This window comes from Eleutherodactylus coqui, chromosome 7, assembly GCF_035609145.1.
Source record: "Eleutherodactylus coqui strain aEleCoq1 chromosome 7, aEleCoq1.hap1, whole genome shotgun sequence".
NCBI classification, from domain to species: Eukaryota; Metazoa; Chordata; class Amphibia; order Anura; family Eleutherodactylidae; genus Eleutherodactylus; species Eleutherodactylus coqui.
In genome coordinates this window covers 65,172,632-65,195,880 of record NC_089843.1, presented here as the reverse complement: position 1 = coordinate 65,195,880, position 23,249 = coordinate 65,172,632, and the positions used below count along the sequence as shown (strand labels likewise).

Here is a 23,249-nt window from a genome sequence, read left to right as displayed (position 1 = left end):
TAAATTGGTGAGCCAACCAGTCCACTACAGGCAAGTTATATGCCATAAGACAAAAACATACATAGGCCAACTGGGTGGGTCAAAAGTCACCTATTAACTCAGCCCTAGATATTTCAGCATGTTACTCCTCATACAGTAGCTCAGAGACTGGCCATATACAATAAACAGCCAAATAAGCATTCAGCCAACAGCTAGTCCTCCAGACTATTACACCCTTTTCTATATACATGCCGAAATGCCACAATCGAAAGGGGAACAAGCTTCTGCCAGACATCTTCCTTTAAGAAAAAAAGTTAAAGCATATTGAAATTTGCCCTTCCTTACCACCCCTCCACCTGACATCTGCAATAAAGGAAAAGTCAGAGGGTCACTACACGTATTAGATATGCAAATCCACTGATCTTGGTGGGATTAGTTGGCCAAAATGTGTCTGAGGTGTATGGACACTTGTTCTAATGAGCTTCAGTACTACCGACTGTATACTTAAATTGACTCTCTGGTTTCATGACAAATTTTGCCCCAGCACTGGAAGGGGCAGTTATGTTACCTGCTGTTCTTCTCTTCCAATGCCCCTCTGATCCACCATTTCTAGGTCCTATTTTCAGCTGTCCAGGATGGCTGATACAATCTTTGGACTACCTAATGGCCAAACAGAGAACGGTGCACAGGGTGCATTAGGTAACTAGAAAATTGAAGCAGCTATCTTGGATGGATGAAAATGGGGCCCAGGACTGGCAGATCGGAGAGGCAGTGGCAGAGAAGAACAGCTGTAATATACCCTCCCTTCAGTCCCAGGACAGAGTTTTGTCCAAAAACCAGAGGGTAGCTTTAAATCAGTCTCAGCAAAATGGTTTCTTAAATGCATACACAAGTTGTTAAAAGGTTTGTTATATGGGATTTCAATATTGATGGCCTATCTTTAGAAAAAGCCATCAATATCAAATGGTGGAGGCCCAATTCCCAACACCTCCACCATTCATCTCTTTGAAGGGGGACATTATCCCCCTCATTGTTCAGCGGTGGAATTGAGATTTACTGTATATTGAGCAATAGTTCATTTTGGCTTGGGCTTGACTGCTGATGGTTCAGCCCAAACATTATCTTGGAGAGTCTGTTGTGGTCCTAGTACAAAAAGTTTCAGAAGCTCTGATCTAAATATCCCTTTATGAACTATGAAATGTTCTTCTCTATAACCTATTAATGTGTGCTGCCGCATATACTGTACATCCAGTCCCCATTAAGTTAGCACTTATACATTTGTGTATATTATACATAACCAGATCTGTACTCTTGCTAGAAAGGGTCTTCCATAGTAGACGGTAATTAGTGCATAGCCATTAAGTCAATGGATGCACTTAGGCAAAGTAAACAGCACAATTACCCACGAAACAAAGGAGTTCCCACTGAAACCCTTTCCTTGAACCTACAATTTGTCACTTCAGTGGGCACAGCAGCCGACCAGCGGGACATATGGATGGGATGGGGGTTGGTTATGATTAATAGTCAGATGCCCCACTGAGCACACAGAAATAAACATGGATGACAGCAGGAAGCGCCAGGCAGATTGGGGGAATGGTTTTTAGTTTACTATTGAACTTTTCAATTGTTTGCATATCACATGTGGACGGCCCGGCTCTACCACTAAATGCAGATGGAACCGTTTGCACACAATGCAGTTACATGAGGATTCCAAAAAGATAGTGGTCAAGTCTATGCAAGGGCGGATAGAGCGAAGAGGTCTCCTGTGCAAAGAATGTGCCTGGGAACCTTCTCACCCCTCTCTTCACGCCCCCCCCACCCACAAAAAAACAAAAACAAAAAAAAACAACACTATTGGCATAGGCACGAGTGTTTGCATAATGTTTCTTGCCATAGCGCATCATATTTGCGCATGAACAAGGCTTGAGGTCCAACATAATCAGCGTTTTGCCCACATGGCTGTGTATATTACTGTAATATTTGTGCACACGCTCAACACACCCTTTCCGTGGAATTTAATGCCCATTTAAAGCGTAATAAGCTCCTGAGATCTTCATTTCTTGCATTTTGCGCAGTGCGGCACTCTTGCCCTTGTGCATTCGCACTCCTGACAGATATCTAAGCACTTTTGCTGTGCAAAACGTAGGAAATAGAGCCGGTTCTATTTTTTTTGTGCACGCAAAATGCGCTTGTGAAAACACACCCTTGAAGTCAGTGGGCTCTATTCTCCGTGTTTAGCGTGCACAGGTTTTGAATCTTAAGAATTCAGCATATTCTAGAAGAGGCACAGTGCAATTGAGTATGGAAGAGCTGTAATTCCAGACCAAGTCCATGGACAACTGGCAGCAGTTCTTGAAGGAAAGCAGCCATGTTTTTCTAACCTCATGCAAACTCTAACATGCTAGTCAAATATGCATCATTTTAAATTCCTTCCTTCCTACCATCACCACAATAAGTCATTTTACAGTAGGTTCTCTGTACCTGGCAAACTAGCTACTTTCTTCATTTTCTATCTATGTCAGGGGACCCTCCTGTCTGAAATATATTTCTCCTTCCTCTGACTACTTGTCCACATTGGCTACTTCCTCCCCTGTTCATAGCCTCAACTTCCTCTGAGCAGTGCATGATGGGAGGACAGAAGTGGAAGCACTGCTCTGTATTGCTCACGTACCGCACAGTTCCGTAAGGTTCTGTCCGTTTGAGTGAGAGTGCTACAAATCGCATGTATGTGAAGCCCGTGCTTTCCAATATGTTCATTTACATTAGTGATGTTTTGTAGGCTGCTACATTGCGGAAAAATATATACATTATATATATTCACGGCATGCTTTGTACTGCCGCCATTTGCAGTGTTTTGTAGCCCATATTTCCCTTTAGGGCCTTTGTGTTGCATTGCATGAAATCGTGGTTTTCGTGCGATGCAACTTTTACTGTAGGAAGTCCTACTGTTTGTCCGTATAGTAAGCCCTAGCATATCGCATCGAATGGCTGTGATTGGTTCTCTAGCACAGCGGCTCAGCCAATCAGAGCCAACGCTTCTTGGAGGCGGGATTTTTGAACCCCTTGACCAGGAAGCGGTGGCTGAAGAGTACAAACAAGTGCCACGAAAATGCTGGAGAAGTGCGGTGGAGCGGACAGCGCCTGTTAGTTAATGTCGCCTGTGTGAAAGAGGCCTTACTGTAGAAGTGCTGCAGCCACTGATCTGTCACTGTGCATGGGACAAAAGAAGAGAGTCCAGAGTATAAAAGGTACGTATTGCTACTACTTGGCTGCACCTCCTAGATTTAAGCATTTTCAGAATTTCCATTTTGTCCCTGAGAAACCCCTTAAAGGGGTTGTCCCGCGGCAGCAAGTGGGGTTCAGCACTTCTGTATGGCCATATTAATGCACTTTGTAATGTACATTGTGCATTAAATATGAGCCATACAGAAGTTATTCACTTACCTGCTCCGTTGCTAGCGTCCTCGTCTCCATGGTGCCGTCTAATTCTGATGTCTTCTTGCTTTTTTAGATGCACTTGCGCTGTGTGGTCTTCTGCCTGGTGAATGGGGCCGCTCGTGCCGGAGAGCTGGTCACCGCGTCGTCATCGTAGCTCCGCCCCGTCACGTGTGCCGATTCCAGCCAATCAGGAGGCTGGAATCGGCAATGGAACGCACAGAGCCCATGGTGCACCATGGGCGAAGACCCGCGGTGCACAATGGGAGAAAACCGCAGTGCATCCCTGGGAAAGGACCGGCGGCCATCTTTGGGAGAAGATTTTTTAAAGTCCTTATTTCGTCGGATCGGTGAGTAGCAAGCGGTTTAAAAACCGCTTTAATTTGCTATTTTATGCCGGGGGGGGGGGGGGGGGTGACAGGGGGAATTGGGTAAGGTAAAATTTTGAGGTTTGCCACGAGACAACCCCTTTAAGGGCTAAGTCACACGGGCGTTTTATCACCCAAAGTTTTGTACGCATAACTGATGCGTTCAAAAATTCGCGTGAGCGAAGCTGGCGTCACGGCAAAAAAAACACACCTAGCAGCGTTTATCCGCTCAAAAAGAGCGCAGCCCGCTATCCCCTGCCGCGGCTGTGACAGCTGCAGCAAGGGATTCCTTGGATGTGAAACCCCTCGATGCTGTCACATTCAGGGGTTTCACCTGTGGTCAATGGGGCCGACGGCAGCTGCAGCGGCCCCATTGACATACAGAGAACATCGCGCTCCTCTGCTACAGCTGTGACAGAGGATTTCCTTATCTTTGTGGGGAGTCCCTTTGTCACTAAACACTGACAGCATTGTCACAGTGTCCAGTGAGAATGGGACTCCCCACATAGATGAAGAAATCCTGTTACAGCTGTAGCAGAGGAGCGCGATGTTCTCCCATTGAATTCAATGGAGGTGGCAATGAATTCATGAATGGGGGAGTGCTGCCTCTGATTGGCTGAGTGCAGGGACCAATCAGCTATTTAATGACAGCTGAGAGCTGCCTCTGATTGCTCACAGTACTCAGCCAATCAGAGGCAGCCCTTTCAGCAGGAAGGGATTTTAAATTCCCACCTGCTGAAAGCTCCTCATAGCAGTGCAGGAGAAGAGCCGGCTGGACGCGGCTGAGCCCGGCAGCTGCAGAGAGGTGAGTATAGTTTTTTTTTTTTTTTAACACACACTTTTGGGTTGATTTTTTTAAGGGAAGGGCTTATATTTTAAGCCCTTCCCCAAAAATCACTGCAGTGCTTGCCGGCAGCCCATTGCTTACAATGGAGCCAGCTGTATTGCCAGCTCTATTGAATTCAATGGGAGAACATCGCGCTCCTCTACCACAGCGGTGACAGCTGTGGCAGAGGATCGCAATCTTCACTATATGTTCTCAATGGGGTCAGCACTGCTGCCGCCGGCCCCATTCAGCGCATAGTAAAACCCCTGGATGTGACAGCACGTACACAAAACCATGGTTCGCCGCAGTTACATGCGTTCTGTGAACCAGTGTCCTATAACTTTAGCCGCAGGCGTTTTTCCGTATGTAAAATTCGCACATGTGACCGCTGCCATTAAAAAAGCATTGATTCTATCTAGTGCGATTTTTTTTTTATATATGCACAGAAAAACACACGTCAAAACGCCCGTGTGAGTGAGCCCTAAGCCATCCATAGTCTAAATTACTTATCATATAAAATATGTGATCCATCCAACCAGTCCTAATGATATTCATTTTATCAACATGACAAGAGGTTGACATCTTTATGAATCATAAAGAACATTTATTGGCGGTGTTTTACATATATTATTGCTTATTAAGGGTAAACCTAATTGCACCTTGTTTATTAATGTATAGACTTATGAAGAATAATTAACTGAGGCACATTGAACATTCTGGTTGGGGATGATCAGGTATGTAATTACTCTGGAGCCTAATGCATATGGAAGTATTGGGGTTGTGCAGATACACAATATGGCCTCCATAAAAGCCTAGGAGACCATATTCTATATAAAAATAAATAGATTGTGGTGTGCTTCATTGTGTAGCTGTTCTGCCTGCTCAAGGCTTATTGAAAATGTAGATTTGCGCAACGATTTTGCGAAAAATGCTCCAGTTTTCACATACAGTTTGATCTAAAGCAAGAAGTATGTTCAGAAGGAATGGAAATGATAAAAGGAATAGATTATAGTTCGTCCCGCCCCCCCCTCCCCCCCTGCTGGGCGCTCTCTGAGCAAGCCAGCGATACTCGCTCCTGTGTGACAGTGGGGGAGCGAGTATATGCGGGGATGAGTGTACACTGGCCTTAAGTTTCTCTGAAGAAACTTGGGTACAACTCACATTGGACAGCACCCATCTGTGGGTGTCACAGTCACTGCACATTGCAGGTCTTACTCTTCTGTGAGAACAAGTGAGAATAGCACATGAGACATTTTTTATACGGAAAAACAAAAAAACAAACAAAAACAAAACAAAAAAAAACCTTACTCACTGCATGTATATAGCTATAATAGGACTGTGAGAATTGGCCCTAAGGTTAGGTGCACACTAGCTGTAACTGCGAGTTGCACCTGAAAGGCTTACATCAGACAGAACATGGACACCAGTCCGCGTGCCGTCCAATATACACAGAAACTGCATATTCACATGTTCTATCTGTCCATGAAAAAGATACGCCATATGTTTTTTGACATGAACCATGGGTCATGTCAAACAGTCTCATAGGCTATATTGGGGCCACCCCTACAGACATGTACAGATTGAAGAATTAAGGAGAAAAAAAAAAGAGGCTGCAGTCAAAAAAAAAAAAAATGTCTAATTTGTTTTTATTTTCTAACTAAATAAAAAGGTGATAGATCCTCTTTTAAGCATTTATGATTTTTGCCTGACCCCGGTCTTGTGTATAGTCGTCCTGTGCAATCGACACTAGTCAAACCTTTCCCTTATGATTTTTGTTTTTTTATGATTGGGCACCTGCTAGTTTCATGCACACATTTGTTTTTGTAAGCGTTTAGTTTGGCTTTTACTTTCCATAAAATATAATATTTGGATTGTTTCCTAGACATAATGGGGCATACACACCAATGCCAGTGTAGTGCCAAGCAGCATGCCAGTATGTAATTATACCGTGCCTTCGACTCAAGATGGCAACACTAAGTTGGAATACGGAAATCTTGAGCTTCGCCAGGTTGTATCTACATGAAGTGACATGACACCCTAAAAGTCACAGTTTCTGACATAAAAGTAAAATGAAAACAAAGATCTGGTACCGTGTTAGCCAGTAGAGCAAAATGTGATTGTAGCAATTCAAGCCTGCTGACTTTCCCCCCTCCAACAGTAATTTAGGGACCATAAAACTTTCACTCCGCTATCAGTGCCTAGACAACAAAAGTTTGTTTGCTGTTGCAGAATTCCTTTTAAGTGCGAACCAATCACAACCATATCTGTGCCTTGTCATAAGTATGTATGTTATAAGTGTGTATAAATATGCATGCCTCTTCAGATCCAATCCATAAGCCTGAAGCAGAACCCTGCGTTGGTTCAGAAGCTCGCTATTACATCATGTATTTTTGTTAGCCATTAAAAGGTATCATATCTACAAGATTACGTCGTTTCTCTTGCTGAGAACAATCACATTTTGACATAAAAGTGTCATGGCATTGAATAAAGTGGCAGGAGGGTGTAATTATACTGATTATTATGCCTCATTTTTGATTAGATGTTATTGCTAACCCCAATTTTTCTATGTTACATGAAGATACGTTTTCATACAAGTTCTTTAATGTGCACAAAATTGTTACACATTGCAGTGTGTGAATAATTACTCTCCAGTGATTGGTGCAGCCAATGACAAGATCAGACTGACATTTTAATAGACTTTTCTATGACCTTATATTAGGTTCATGTTTAGATGACATTTACTAGTCAGACTGTAAGGTACTTTCCTATATTCCCACGGTTGGCTTATAGCTTTGTGGTTTAGTATAACGATTGTAATACAAGGATGAGATAGCACAACTATAATTTATAGACATTTACCAGGTGCTCCCACAATTTTGTGGTCATTATTTGGAGCCAATGTAGACGTGGAATTACAATAGCTACATATTCTTGAAGACTAATGGCTCATGTATGGTGCAGTTGTGTAAGGGACCAACATGGCAGACCCTACAAGTTATTATGGGGCCATAGGCACTCTGCTTGATGCTCTACGGTGCCTTACTGAAGGACCGTATTCGCAGAGGATTCCTTGATTTGGCTTACAGCCCACCTGTCTGGATTGAACAGATAAATGTCCAATGAACTCCCCATATAGTGTAAGGGTGGTTTTAGATGGGATGACTGTCGGGAGCCTAAGAGCTTGACAGCCAGTCTGATGACCATCGCTCCTATGCTTTCACACATGAGTGATATGGAATCAGTGAATGAAGGCGAAGCGCAGCAGGATTTATCTTCCAGCCACCTGCTACCATTCATTGAAAACAGGCAGTCATTGAAAGATGAACAACTGCCTGTTTGTAGTGAGTGAGCAGTCACTACGTGGAACAACTAGCAACTACTGAACAAGTTCTCGGGTGCCATGTTTATACAAGCTGAGTCACCTGTAATTGCTCGTTTGAGCGATTATTTGGCCAACTATCAGGCCGTGTAAAAGTACCCTTACACCAATAATTAAAAATGCCATTAATTATATTCTACAGGTAGAAATATATCCATAAGGGTGAAGTCACACGAACGTATATCGGCTCGGTTTTCACGCCGAGCCGATATACGTTGTCCTCGTGTGCAGGGGGGGAGGATGGAAGAGCCAAGTGCAGGAACTGAGCTCCCGTCCCCCTCTCTGCCTCCTCTCCGCCCCTCTGCACTATTTGCAATGGGGAAAGGTGGGACGGGGGCTAATTCTCGGAACTTAGCCCCGTCCCTGCCCCGCCTCTTCCCATTACAAATAGTGCAGAGGGGCGGAGAGGAGGCGGAGAGGGGGCCGGGAGCTCAGTTCCTGCTCCTGGCTCTTCCATCCTCCCCCCCCCCTGCACACGAGGACAACGTATATCGGCTCGGCGTAAAAACCGAGCCGATATACGTTCGTGTGACTTCACCCTAAGGCTCATTGTGCACAGAGCTCCTAGGGAGGCACTTGACGTTCCTGTGAACCCATACTACAGTTCTATCCTTTTCTTCTTTCCCAGATGCCATGCTTCTAATACAGCACCTGATGGATTCATACATAGTAGTGCAAAAAAGATCCTTATTCCCTGGAAGGAAATTTGGAACATATGGAAGCTCTTGCCTACAACCTGAAGGTTGCAAGTTCAAATCCCGCATGATTCAGGTAGCCGGCTCAAAGTTGACTCCTTCCATCCTTTCGAGGTCGGTAAAATGAGAACCCAGCTTGGTGGGGGGCTAATAAATAAATATTAATTACCTGAAATGCTGCGGAATAAGTTAGCGCTATACAAATAACAAGATTTTTTTTTTACAATATGGTGTTAACTGTGCTGCCAGGATAGGATTACAAATATGTTGCATTGATTCTCCTTGACAAGGATTTCAATAAAACTTTAATATAAACTCAATAACTTCCCGATTCCCATACCAGGGTGGAGACAGCATAGGAATTTGTATGATGAACAACTTATGAATGCTATTTTAGTCTTCAAGGTAAAACACATTAGCTTTATTACACTTAATGAATTATTGACTTATTTTATTGCAATCATCAATAATTGCGATCATCATCTAGAAGACTTTACATACATCTGCGTAATGCGTTACTTGGTTCTATAGCTCGAACACCTACCAAGTCTTTCCGCTGTCAGGGACAAAAGTTTCTCTGTCTTGGTATACTGTATATTAGGTCAGTATATGTTGGGTTTCATGCAGCCACAACTGTAGTGAAAATGTATTTTTAATGCAGTTTAATAGCCTTGAAAGCTTGCATTTATTGTTTTTCTGGTTAGCCCATAAAAGGTATCACCTCTATAATACTTTTGTCTTTTTTCTATACAAGAGTCTTTGACATCATCTACTATATATTGTATGTGTTCAGCAAACAGCCTTCAAGGCTAGTGCCAATATTTATTTTTTCCCAGCTACATTAACGACTAGTAAAAAATAATTGTCAGCTGCCAGCCAAGTAGCAACTCGACACCATCAAGCATATAACTCACTCCGTCTTTAGCTTCCGTTCGGAGGCCACTGCTGCTGTAGCCAGCCAGTGACCCCTTACCTCTCCCCCCCAACCCCCAATGTCCAAGTTCCCGCATGCAGATACCATCCTGCATACAGTGAAGATGTTGTGTGGATAGGTCAGGAGTCACAGTCCGATTACAGCAAGCAGCCGCTACATTGGAGTGAATTAAGTGGTTGATGGTATCTAATTGATGCAGGCTGGAGGTCCAGTAAGGGGAACACTAGTACTACTATGGGCATCACTATTTCTACTGAGACCACCAACAGGGGCATCATTACTACTGGGGCCACTAGTACTTTGTGCGTGGTAGTGGAAGCAGAAAGGCTTGGGCCACCCCTGGTACTAAGTTTAGGTTGTCATTCCTGTTGAAGTATTTGACAGGACTGGAGTAATCTATGTCTAATCAACAGGTCATTGATTATACACAATTAGTTCAAAAAGCTCATAAATCACAACAAGGATTAGAGGAAGTAGTGCAGTGCAAGATATGGTAGTGCAGCAAGTTTTTTTTCCCCCCATACTTCATTCAGTGATTTGCAGGGCAGATCTCATACACATGCCAACCCATTGGGCCTTATTTATATCATGTGGAATGATATACAATCATTCTGAATGTAACTGACTTGCCTGTTGTCTTTGGCACCCCAAAAATCCAAACTATTGGCTAGTTTTGGTCCTTGACGGCTAACTTTGAAGGGAGGTGGTTGTGCATTTGTGGTCACTCAAACTGGGGTTGCATAAGATGCAGACTGCTATCCATCCAACTTCCTTGGTCATGTAGATCTTTGGATGCACCACTGATGTTAGAGGCTAAGTTGGCATGGTTGGCATCTATAGCCTCTAGCTGGCAGGTTGTCATACAATAGTTGTGACAGCAAGCAGGCTTGTAAAACTTGTTAAAGGACAGTTGTTGGATATGCAGTTTTTAACCAGTCTAGAGCCTGGCCAAAGGCATGCTGAGGTTTGTAGTTCATCAAAACCTGCTAGAAATAGGTCAGTTTTATACATTTTTTCAGGCATATTCCTCCCAAGCAAATAAATCTGCATATAACAGTTTAGTGACGTATTAGGAAAGCGAGAAGGGAATATCAGCTGAAGTTAAAGAGAAAAAAATCTGTTTCCTAAATGTGGTCACCAACTCATTATTTACTGTATGCACTAAAGATTTTCTTCATAGCAGAAGACCAGACAAACCTCATTGCTGTGATATACAGCATCCTACCAAAAGGAATTGGACACCTGAGCAAGAATTAAAAGTTGTATTTATTTTTCTATGTTAATATCTAGTGGGGCTCCTTTAGCTCTAATGACTTCAGCTACTTTCTGTAGTATACTTTCTAATGTCTAATACACTTCAGCTGACATTTCCCTCCATTCATCCTGCAAATGTCTGTCGAGTTCTCTAAAAAAAAAAAGACTGATGCTGTTCATATCTCCTGACCTGTCATTCCAGTTCGTCCCAAAGATGTTTAGTAGAGTTTACTATGCGACTTATCTACTCTGCAAAGGTGTCCTTAGCTGCTCAGAGGTGCATCATTACAATGACTTTTAATGCCTCCATTTGCGACATGCTAGTGAGCACTTTGCACCGCCGAGAGACATCAAACTGTCCGTGTCCTAATACCTACTAATCGGTCTTGATTAACATCTACTAGTACAGGGAACATGGCTGAAACGTTGCGCATAAGCTAGGTTATATGGTCCTCAAAGAGGTCAGTCAAGTCAGATTGGGTGGGCTTAAAGGGAATCTGTCAGGTTAAACATGCTGTCCAATCTGCAGGCATCTTGTTAGAGCAGATTGATACATAGTTTTATGGGAAAAGATTCAGTGTTACTTGTATTTTATTCATTTAAACCTCTGCTGACTCTGAGCTGAAGAGTCCGGTAGGCGGTCCCATCTGCGGTTGTCAGCTATCTGACAGATTGCTTTTATGGTGCACATACCTTTTGTTTGTAGGTTAGCAAGAAGAGGGGGTGTTATGTAAGGAGGTTCTTCTTCAAGTATTTTATTATGCCCATATATTAAGGCGTTTTGCACTTTAATGATATGGCAGGTGGTTCTAGGGATTTAGAATTGGAATGAGTCAAGCCACCATATTGATGATGCAGTTGAGCGTTACTAGCTACCCAAGAGAGCAGCGTTTGCTTTGTTGCCGAAGGCTACAGGATGGTTTGCAATTAATTTCAATGACTCTAAAAGTAGGAGTACTGAGAAAAGTGCGTCCAGCTTAGGCTTATGGTTGCCACCACTGGGCCACCTGACACCTCTGGGTTGTATAGACTGTTGCAACCCATTAACAAAACCAAGTTTTACTGCATCGTGTAGGATGGGTGAGAGTTCCTCCGTTTCCCCAAGTGGCGCAGCGCTAGTCTTGATATGTGCACTTTCCGACACATCCACCAACAATTCGAACCCCGAGTCTGGTATGGAATACAATTGCCCCAGCTCAGGTGACTAGAGAAAAAGGGGGTCTGGATACTATTACTGCAAGTATGATGGGGGAGTAGTAGGAGATGCGCGAAACACTGCGTAATTGTGGAGAAAAAAACCCCATCAGTCTAATTAGCCATTTCAATCAGTGCATTAGTTTAACGCATGCCAATCTACATGCTTTTGCGCTATAAAATTACAGTAACATATGCTGATGCATGTGCGGGAAAAAAAAGCATAGTTCGTTCCGCAAAAACGCTGCGCTCATGCATGCCCAAATCCGCGTACATTCGCGTGACGCCGGCCTTATTGCGAGAGGTCTTTCCATTTCAGTGCTGTCGGGAAACAGAAGATGTTGGAGATCATTGCATCTGTTTATACTACTTAGGATGAATGCACAAATCATGAGTCACAATGGGCCCTGTGTACCCGCTCCCTGGGCAAACAGAATCAGTGCTCTGAAAGGTGCCAGGTGACAAGCGGGACGTCACAGCAGGGGGTGGGGGACGGGAGGAGAGGGCATTGAAAAACAGGAACATGAAGCCGAATACTGGAAATGAGAAGAGGGATTTGTATCTGTATGCAGACAGGTAAAGAAGGAGCGTTGCATCCCAGCAATGGTGCCTTAAAGCAAGACGCCGAACCTTTACTGACTACCTCATGCACTGTTTATTAGTTTGCATTGGTAGTCTAAGGGCCCTTTTACACGAAACGATAATGGTTCAGTGTAAATGCCTGCACAATAGTTTGTTTGTCAGTCAGATCGTGTAGGCATTAAATTTGCTGGTGGGCCCGCTCGCCACAGTAAGGGTCACCGCCCACCTAGTCTCTGTTCTCCACCCCTCAACTTTCGTCTCACCATCCAGCAGAAGTCATTTACACACTATACCCATCATACTGCTCTGTGCACAGTATAGCCCAATTGTCCCCCGTGCTTATAGCACATAGCAAGGAATCAGCCTATGCAATGAACAGTTGCACAACCCGACAGGCAGCACTGTGGAGCAGCGTGACAAGGTTAGTGAAAGGGACTACTAGTGGATGGTAGGACTGAAGGATGGTGTTGGAGCACAGAGGAACCACTCTTACTTTATTGGGGGCATAGAAGGGCTTTAGTACTTTAAAGGGTACAGAAGGGCTCTATTTTGTGAGCAGAGGATGTTATTACTTTTCAGGGGCACAAAGTGGGCATTATTATCTCGTGGGGGTCACAAAAGTGAATTACTACCATGTGGAGCATAAATGGGGCAAGATGTGGGCCAAAGTAAGGCACTATTATTGAGGGCACAAAGAAGGCACTATTTCTTGTGGTGGGCACTATGGGAGAATTACTGTGTAGGAGCACTATTACTTTGTGGGGCATAAAAGAGGCATTATTACTATGGGCAGGAGGCACTGAGAGGGGCATTGGAGGTAGCCACAGGATGGGGAGAGTTTGCACAAATAATAATCTTTATAATAATGTTTATTTGTATAGCGCCAACTTATTCCGCAGCGCTGCAAATGAATTATAGAGTACAAAAATATATTTATCACTGTTTAGGCCCAAATATAAAAGAAAACGGAAAGTGAACGATTCCAATAAGAGAAGACATCACCTTTGATCACTGGAGGTAACTGCACTGTAATCACTATCACTGTGTAGAGCTGGTATCGGAATAGTATATGGGGACTGCATTTTTTAGAGGTATCCTAGATCTGAGACACTATATCCAAACTTGCTGTATTATAAAAGGTTGTCTTATAGATATACAGTCTCCTATATATATAGTTTCTATTTTTTTAAGTGGGGAACAAACATACATCTTGGGACCTCTACTCTTTCCAGTTGCTAGAAACAACCCTGGCTGCTAGTGCTTAAGAGACCCACTGATGCCTTCGGGGCCACACTCAACTTATGGACCAGGGTAGAGATGGCAGTTATTGTGAAACAAGTCATTTAACTACTGCAAATGAATATCTGATTGGCTGCTACAAGTCATGGTAAAATATCTTCACGTAAGAGGGATCTTCCAATACTCGGAGCTCCACTCATTGCTGTGACAACATTGACAATCCATGTCATGCACAAAAAAAAAATAAAATAGTGAGTCACTGGAAGAAGATTTTCCAACAATCTTTAATTAGCCTCTTTAAAGTATTGTTTCCTTATACATGTTCTTCTCATCCTATTTGCGTATAAGATACAGCGCAGGGTACTGCCGCATATAACGGCGGAATTGTACTGTGCATGGCCGCATACTTACGCATACTCTCATGCGCAGTACACCTGTTTTTTCCTGTTTATATTTCCCATGCCGTTGCTTAGCGATGACTTGTATACCGCCCTCCATACGCAATGGGCTCTATCTCACGTATATACGTGGTAAAATAAAACATGCCATTGTGTTCTATTTTGCACTTGCATATTACACAACTCTAATGTGAGCAGAACTGCGTAAGGCAATGTAATTGATTGTCTGCAAGTTACTGCGTATCACACGGGCGTACGGCACAATGTAATACACAGAACATTCGGTCATGTGAGCCCGGCCTAATACCCAGGATTAGAATACTATGGTTCTATAGTAAAAGCCTTTCTAATTAGTTTTTGGAGGAATGGCACATCCTGATAATTACAGTTTATCGATACACTCTTTAAGAGCTTCATTACACAATCAAACAAGCTGATTTATGAGGGATCTATTTTAAAGGCATTGCACAAGCTAAATCATTAGGAACCAGTTTTGGCTGAGCACATAAGGAGTTTCAGGGGTGGGGCACCGGCTTTGGATAAGTGGTATAGTAGAATCTCGTTACCAATATTTTAATCAGCGCGGAGACTGCAATATATTCAATTTATACAACAGTTCTTAGAGACCTGTCACATGGGATAGAGTAGGGTGCACAAAGCACCGCAAGCCGCGGTAAATGTCACACCAAAATCAGTAGGCCACCTGTGGATTTTGATGCAGAATTGAAAACGGCTTTGAGGCCTCTTTCCCATGAGCGTATATGAGCCGGCCGTTTTCATGGTCGGCCGATATACACTACGAAGGCATCAGATCACATGGCCGTATTCCCGTGACGGAAAAACGCCTGGCCAATATAGCGCCGGGCGCTTTTACGTTGGGCCCAAAAGATAGTCCTGGTACTATCTTTTGGGCCGGACTATCCTGGACGTTGGATGGGCTCCTATGAGAGAAGAGAGGGGGGAGGGAGTTTAGCAGCGTGACTGCTAAACTCCCTCTTCTCTCCTTCCTTCCCGCTAATTGCAATGGGAGGGGACGGGACAGGGGGCAGAGCCAAGCTCCCGCCCCTTGTCTGCAGCCAGCAATGGGAGGAGGCGGGATGGGGCAGAGAGATTACGTGAGCCAGCAGGGGGGAGGGAAGGGGTGACTGCCTCGATCTAGATGCGTCGTGGCCCATGCCATCTGAACGGGCGCACAAATATTAGATTTGTGCACCTGTTCACAGGCTTTTACTGCTCAGATCGTAGCGTATATCGGCCGGCCGTGAAAATGGTGGTTGATATACGCTTGTGGGAACAAAGCCTAAGAATGGTTCCACGTGGGGGAGAAAAATCACGTGATTTTCACCTGATGCGTTAGTCATTAAAAAAGCAGTTTAGGAAACCAATGATTCACAATGGCTTCCTTCCCAGCAGCGATGTTTTCACTGATGCAATTTTTTTTATCTTTCAACATTGCAGCATGCTCTTTCTTTCTGCGATGTGCGATTTTTTTGATCTCCTATGTTTCCCTATGGAGCCTGCGTTTTATCACATCAAACAAGTATTGCGATGCGATTTTAACATTAGAACGTCTCATTGACTTTTGCGCTTGGGGGGAAAAAAATTAAATAAAATTTTTTTTATCACAAGCGGCAGTGATGTGAGATTCTCTTTAAAAAAAACACGACACGATTTTGCCATAATTTTCTCGCGGCAAGATCACGATCGCCTGTGTGAAGCTAGCCTAAAGCTGCCTGCAGTTCTGCATCAAATGCCGCAGTTAAGACTGCAGATTTTGGAGTCCAATTCCACAGTTGTAGATGGAACGGTCCGTTAAAAAGGCCAGGTTTACAATAACCCAATGACTTTAGTCACTTGGCTGCCGGTAGCACATTTACGTAAGCTCCTGCAGCAGTCATACCAATAGACATTACACCAACCCAATATATTGTTACTGTGCCAAAAGCTGCAGTTGATTGAAGGAGCGAAGTGTGCAAAAGTTGTTTTTTTTATACACAAGCGAATTCTAAGTGTTGTGCAACCGCATGACAAGGCAGCCATCTTCACTTCGTAGAGAACAATTGAAATAGAAGAAGTCTCCGGCTCCGGTCACATCTGTGTTGAGGTCTGTTCAGTAGAACAGAACCCGGTCAAACCCCACTGTAATGAATGGAACTCATTTTAGCCATAGGTCAGTCCGCTTTACCGCAGGCAAGGAAAATATAAACAGACAACCGAAAAAGAACCGTGAGAATGAACCCATTGAAATCAATAGGTTCTATTCACTGCATATTGCGAAGCCCAAAAATTGCCCCCTCAAATACGCCAGTGTGCGGACATCCTAAAATGTTCTATAGTGTCTCCCACTTAGATTCCTTTCATACGGTACAAGAAATCGTTCACAGGAGCAACCAAGCGAATACAGCCATGCAGATAAATTGCTTCCATTTGGTTGGCTCGATCGTTCAGTACCAGGGAATGTGGACGACCGAACGATCGCTGTTTACGTGTAACGAGCGAATGATGACATTTATGCCTGCATCAAATAAATGAGAAGCGAATAAATTATCGGTCGCGTTCAATCGTTGGCCGTGTCTACACTGAACGATAATCGCTTGGTGTATAATGGCCCTTGCTATGTGCTGTTTATTATACTGATGCCTCATGTGTGAAAGGGGTCTTCGGGCTCTCAGGGGTCCGGGCAGCCGCTGCTTCGCCTCTGTATATGCAGACAGTGAAAGCTCTATATAAGATGCACCATGGATGAGTTTCGGTCTCTGTATTACAGGAAATGGGAATTTCTCAGGTGGTCGATCAGCTGACAGATAATTGTAACGCAGAACCCAAAACTACTTCTCATGACCTCTGAAGTGACTTGCAGAGCGCTCTGTCATTTGGAGCCGCTGGAGAGTGGATTGTGCGGTCTTGCATTACCTGGCCGGCTGCTGGAGCAGAGCCTATATACAGGAGTCTGAATGTATTTTCCTCTAGATGTTCCAGATAACCCGAAAAAGATGGTCCTCAAAGGGGAACGCAAGAAGTTTGTTGTATGTTGTATCTCATGGAGAAATGTGATACAATATGCAAAATAAGGATTTGGATGGCAGAATCCGTGATCGTCACCTGCACGAACGATCTGCGGCATTCCACATCCATTAGCAAGAATAAACATTGGCATGTCCGCTCACACGAACAGACAGCAATTGCTTGTGGAAAAAAAATTGCAGCATGTTCTATTTTTGCTCAGATTTTTACACGGATTCAATGGAAGCCGTCTGACCCACGGCCCTTCCGCAATTAATATTGCGGAAAGGTCACAGATTCTGCGTTATCGCCTAGCAACGGCACGGAAAAAGCAGGGATTAAAAAAGAAAACTGTACTGCGCATGACTAACGGCAAGCTGTCCGGACCAACAGCGTGCAGACGCCGGCCAGGCACAGGGTCGGATTCCACTGCGGGCTCCTGCATGCAGAATCCGACCCTGCATGTGAGACTGGCCTTGTTGGTATATTACTCAGGGCAGATATTCATAGGTTAGAGGGCATTTGCTCCTCATTTTGGTGCAAGTCCCCCCGGTACTGTTTGAATCCATGAAAATGGGATTCAGAGAAACCTGGACGACCCCATAGATGTCCATTGTTTAAATGGAGAGGTCTCTATTAACTTCCAGCATTTATGCCGGACAAAATAGCGCAAAGCATCAGCAGATTTCAACCCTGCAGTTCAAAATGGGAAATCCTGATGCAGAGCGGCACCACATCCTCACCCAAATCAAATGATGCGGATTTGCTACATATTGTTTCTGCTGTGGAAAATCCGCAGTCAATCCACTCTGTGTGAACGCGGCCCAAGGGCTTAAACAGAAGAACGTGTTTGTGGGGGGTTTTGCACACAAGAAATTCACCCCATAAAACCGTGATGAAGCGAAGCCATTGATTTCAGTGGGTTCATTCTCACAAGTGTGTTTCTCATACGCAAATCATGGCAGTCCTATCTGTGGGCGTGCCCTGGCACTGCCCATTGTTTTCAATGGGGCTGGTGGCAGCAATGCACCATGTGCTGGGTACAGACAACACGATGTGAGGTTTTCCCATTTGGAGGATCACTACTTCCCTGAAATGATGCAAGACGGTTTGGATATTAAAAAAAAGCCTTACATCCACGGAGAAATTGCATATTGGCGAGCGCAATATCAGGTGATTCATGGCCCGATATCGCACTCGCCCGTGTGGAGTTAGCCTAAGGCCTCTTTCACGTGGGCGTATGCGTATTAATGTGCGCGTGAGTGCTCTGTATTTGCAGAATCAACATTGCTTTTTTGTGCACTTTTCGGCGTATTTTACTGTACATTTTCCACGTGCGCGGCATGGTTATTTGCGTGCGGCTACAAACATGCACTGATTGAAATGGTTAATTACTAGTCTAATGAGTTCCAAATGTTTATTTTTTTACTGCACAATTACGCTGTGTTTCACGCATCTCCTAACGTATTTTACATGCATTTGCGCATCCCCATGGACTTTTCCAAGGACTTTGGAAAATAGAGAACGCTGCAGGGTTTTTTCCACGACTGAAATGGGCAGGAGAAATACGCGCATGTGAACAAACCCATTGAAATCAATAGGTTCTATTCTCTGTGCATCTTGGGCTTTCTAATATTGAAATCGCAGCGCAGCGCAAGTTTGTTGCGTTCCCATGCGATTAAAAGAAGGCTCCATAGGGAAACATGGGAGATAAAAAGAAATCGCACATCGCATGAGTGAAAACATTGCAGATGGGAAGGAAACCACTGAAAATCATTGGTTTCATAATCTGCTTTTTTTTACTAACTCTCACATCAGGCGAAAATCGTGCCATTTTTCTCACCCGTGTGAAACAACCCTCAGGGTGTATTCACACGGGCGAGTTTCATGCACCAGCTCCGTCCAACAGTGATATGGACAGAACTCGCACGAGTTAATAACACATTGCTTTCCATGTGCTTATTCACATGAGCAACCTTTCTTTCGCAGCGATGCCGCGAGATTGAAAAATAGCTGCGTGTCTTATTTTCATGCTATTCCTTGTAAAGAATCTCCCATTATTTTTATGGGATCTTTGGAAAAAATCGCTCTCGTATGCCATGCGATTTGCATGTGAGTGCGATGTGATTTTTAGCATTAAAAATTATTGGAAGCACTTCATTTTTTGAAGTACATGAACATCGCATTGCATCCTACACAGATATGCAAAAGCCCCTCGTTACCAGCACTTGTACCGCAGGAATCCACTTCCTTGTTTTCAGATTCGCTTCTATATAGAACCAAGCAGTTTCGCACTTCTTCCTCTTTGGAGTAAACTCTGACCTCCAAGTTTCAGAAACAGGTTAAGTAAAATGCTGTTAATTATGAATACTGTATGTCCTACTACTATAGCACCAGATCTGCTGGTCATAGATGGTCCCATTGAAGCAGAACTAGAATTGAGGAGGTCTAGAATTTCAACAAACTAAGCCTAGGGTCACATGGGGCGGATTGCCGTCGGAAATCTCGCGGTTTGGCCGCAGCAAAAACCGCGAGATCTCCGCTGGCAGAGCCGCCGCGGTTTAAGCCGCGGCGGCTTTGAAGCGGTCCGGCCGCTTGCTCTTCCGTTGCGGCCGGCGCTCCCATAGAGGAGAGCGCGGCCGCAGCGGAATGCAAAAAAGAATGAGCATGCTGCTTCTTTTAAAACCGCGGCTGCGGCGGCCGCAGCCGCGGTTTCAACCGGATTTACCGCAGCGGATTGGCCGTCCCGTGTGGACGAGATTTCTGAGAAACCTCGTCCACATGGCTGGCTAATCCCGGGCTTAGCGGCCGCGGGCGGTTTTGCCGCGGGCGGATCTGCTGCGGCAAAACCGCGGCAAATCCGCCCTGTGTGACCCCAGCCTTAAGTAAAAAGTTTCCACCATTAAGAAGGGAGGTTATCTGAGTTTATAATCTTTTACCACCTCGGAGGCAACTTGTGTGACTATGATAGCCAATGCGATAAAGTGATTTATCTAGTTATCTAGTTAACTAAAATGTTTTTGTGCTGGGAAATATTCCTCCTTGTAATTTGTTCCCCATTGCATGTTATATGAAATCTGTATCTTGCAACAGAGACACCAATATGGACTACAAGAAATGCCGTTGAGTGTTGCCTAATAAAGGTCTATGGAGAACAAGAGTATGAGGGAAAGTCTTCACACAGTGGTGGTTGCTACTAATCAAAGTGATATACTGTCTCATAGCTACTGAAATCAATACTGCTGTATAATGTCCTCCGTGCTGCTGTTCATTGTGCTACAGAAGATATGCTGCTCTATGTATGCAGTGTATGGAAGCCATTGTAACAGCTAGACTTCACCCACCAGCTCAGGGAAGACTGAAAATCAGATGTACAGACAACAGAGGGGAAAACTGGCAATAAATGCAGGCTACAAGTCATATAATGCCCAGAAAAAAAAGTGTAATTCCTCATGAACTCAGCAGTGTATTCTGAAGTTGAACGTCTGGGGAATGATCATTTCATAGACACAGGCTTACAAATTTTAATTCGTATTGGCGCTCATAGTCATTCCAACTGGCCATATGTGTTCATTGACACAGTGTGATGGATGAAAGATCGTTTGGAGAACATTCTTTCAAATAAAAGACTGCTTGTGGACTAAAGATCCGCCATCTGAAAATCAGATGAAAATGTCATATGTGGCCGACCTTTCCACATGAAGACTGTCAGTCATTGGTCGGCTGAAACGATTGTTCATTGTTACGTTTTACCTGCTGAACGACCATTTTGGTTGAAGTTGTTGATTTTCAGCAATTTTAGTCTAGTGTGTACGGGCACCTCCAGGTACACTGTAGGAGCGGTTTCACACGAGCGTATATGCGGCGTATTTGCGCAAGAATGAGGTTTGGAGAGGGCTATAATTGGCTATATTACTGTAATGTTTGCATGCCCAGGATCAGTTCACGCACCCTTTCCAAGGCATCCTACCCCTTGCATATTTTTGAACCTGCCGTAGACTTCTATGGCAGTTTCACTGCGCAAAAGCAGGAAAACAGAGCAGGTCCTATTTTTTTCGTTCTAATTTCATGCTTATGAGAACATACGCTCGTGTGCCTCTGCCCTAGCGGTGCCTGCGCAAATACGCACGGTATTTACACAGGTACTTGTGCAAAGTGCACTTGTATTCTTCACAAAAAGTTGCGTAGAAGCGAGTGTTTTTTGAAATAAGCTCATCTGAAGGAGCCCGCAGGTCTAGATTTGATGGAGATTATCTACTGTAGAGAATCCACACCAAATACCTTAGGGTAGTTTCACACGGGCGTTCGTGATATCGCTGTGGGAAAATCGCGGCAATATCACAAATTTGCTCATGAGATGTCTGAGTGTCAGCGATGCTTTTTCTCACAAAAACATGACTGCCGCCTGCGATTTTCTGACGGGAAAGACAGTAAGACTTTCTAATGTTAAAAACTAGAGATGAGCGAGCTTACTCGCTAAGGGCAATTACTCCATCGAGCATTGCCCTTAGTGAGTACCTACCCGCTCGGGAGCAAAGATTCGGCTGCCGGCGGCGGGCGGGGAGCGGCGGGGGAGAGTGGGGAGGAATGGAGGGGAGATCTCTCTCTCCCTCTTTCCCCCCCACTCCCCCCTGCTCATGGCCGCAACTCACTTGTCACCCGCGCCGGCAGCCGAACCTTTTCTTCTGAGCGGGGAGATACTCGCTAAGGGCAATGCTCGATCGAGCAATTGTCCTTAGTGAGTATGCTCGCTCATCTCTATTACAAACGCATTGCATCTCATGAAAATCGCAAGTTTGTGCGTTGTGATACGATAAAATGAAGGCTCCATACGGAAACATGGGCGACTAAAAAAGGGCAAAACACAGAAAGATAGAGCATACCGCAATTGTTTTTTTACTGAAAACATCGCAAATGTGATGAAACCATTGAAAATCATGGGTTTCAAAATTTGCGCTTTCACACGCTCTCGTATCGTGTGAAAATCTGGCAATTTTATCACCCATGTGAAACGAGTCTTAGGCTGCTTTGATACCGCTGAGAAAATTGCAATAGATTTTGCGTGGCGAGATGCCCAAAATTTGCACAAAAATGAACCCTATTTTTTTATTTGGGTCATATACATGAGCATTTTTTTTTTCTGCATCATATTGCACTGTGGGAAAAAACATTGCGGCATGCCTTATCCTGGGGAACGCATTGCCCATTGTTTCCAATGGGGCCGGAAGACATATCTCATGGCGTACGAGGTGCACACGAGTAGACGTTTGCCAAGCCTCCGACGCGGCTAAAAGTTTGCCGGAGGATCACAAGTATACTGAACTGATGCGGGGCGTTTTTGACACAAACTCCTCGCATCTTGCTGGGCCGCGTGAAGCTAGCCTCGGGGTATATTCACACAATGTATTTTACAGGGCTGAAAAAAGACGCATTAAAATACACCCCCTTGAACTCTAGGTTTTTACGCATCCGAACTTCATGACGCGAATTTTGAAGTCCCATATCATGGCAAAGCTGAAATCCGACGTGCAAGGCCACTCTCACGCATGCCGCTTTTTTACCGTGATTAGCGTGGCAAACCGAGTGCCGCACTAATCATGGTCCAACACTCCAATTGATTACAATGGGGCTTCGCAGACCTGCACTTGAATGCAGCATTTCGAACCCCATGATTTCCGAGTGCTCTCTGTTCTATTTTTTTGCACTTTTTAACGCACCTCATTAGAGATGAGCGAACCTACTCGTTTCGAGTAATTACTCGATCGAGCACTGCGATTTTCGAGTACTTCCGTACTCGGGTGAAAAGATTCGGGGGGTGCCGGGGGGCGGGGGAAGGCGTGGCGGAGCGCGGGGTAGCAGCGGGGAACAGGGGGGAGCCCTCTCTCTCTCCCTCTCCCCCCCACACCCCGCTGCAACCCCCCACTCACCCACGGCGCCCCCCGAATCTTTTCGCCCAAGTACAG

General features: G+C 44.5%; 1 protein-coding gene across 3 annotated transcripts in view; it reads right to left on the bottom strand.

The window, feature by feature from the left end:
• Window positions 1-23,249, bottom strand: part of RBM47 (RNA binding motif protein 47) — a 116,866-nt gene that overhangs the window by 32,043 nt on the left and 61,574 nt on the right. The window lies entirely within an intron of this gene.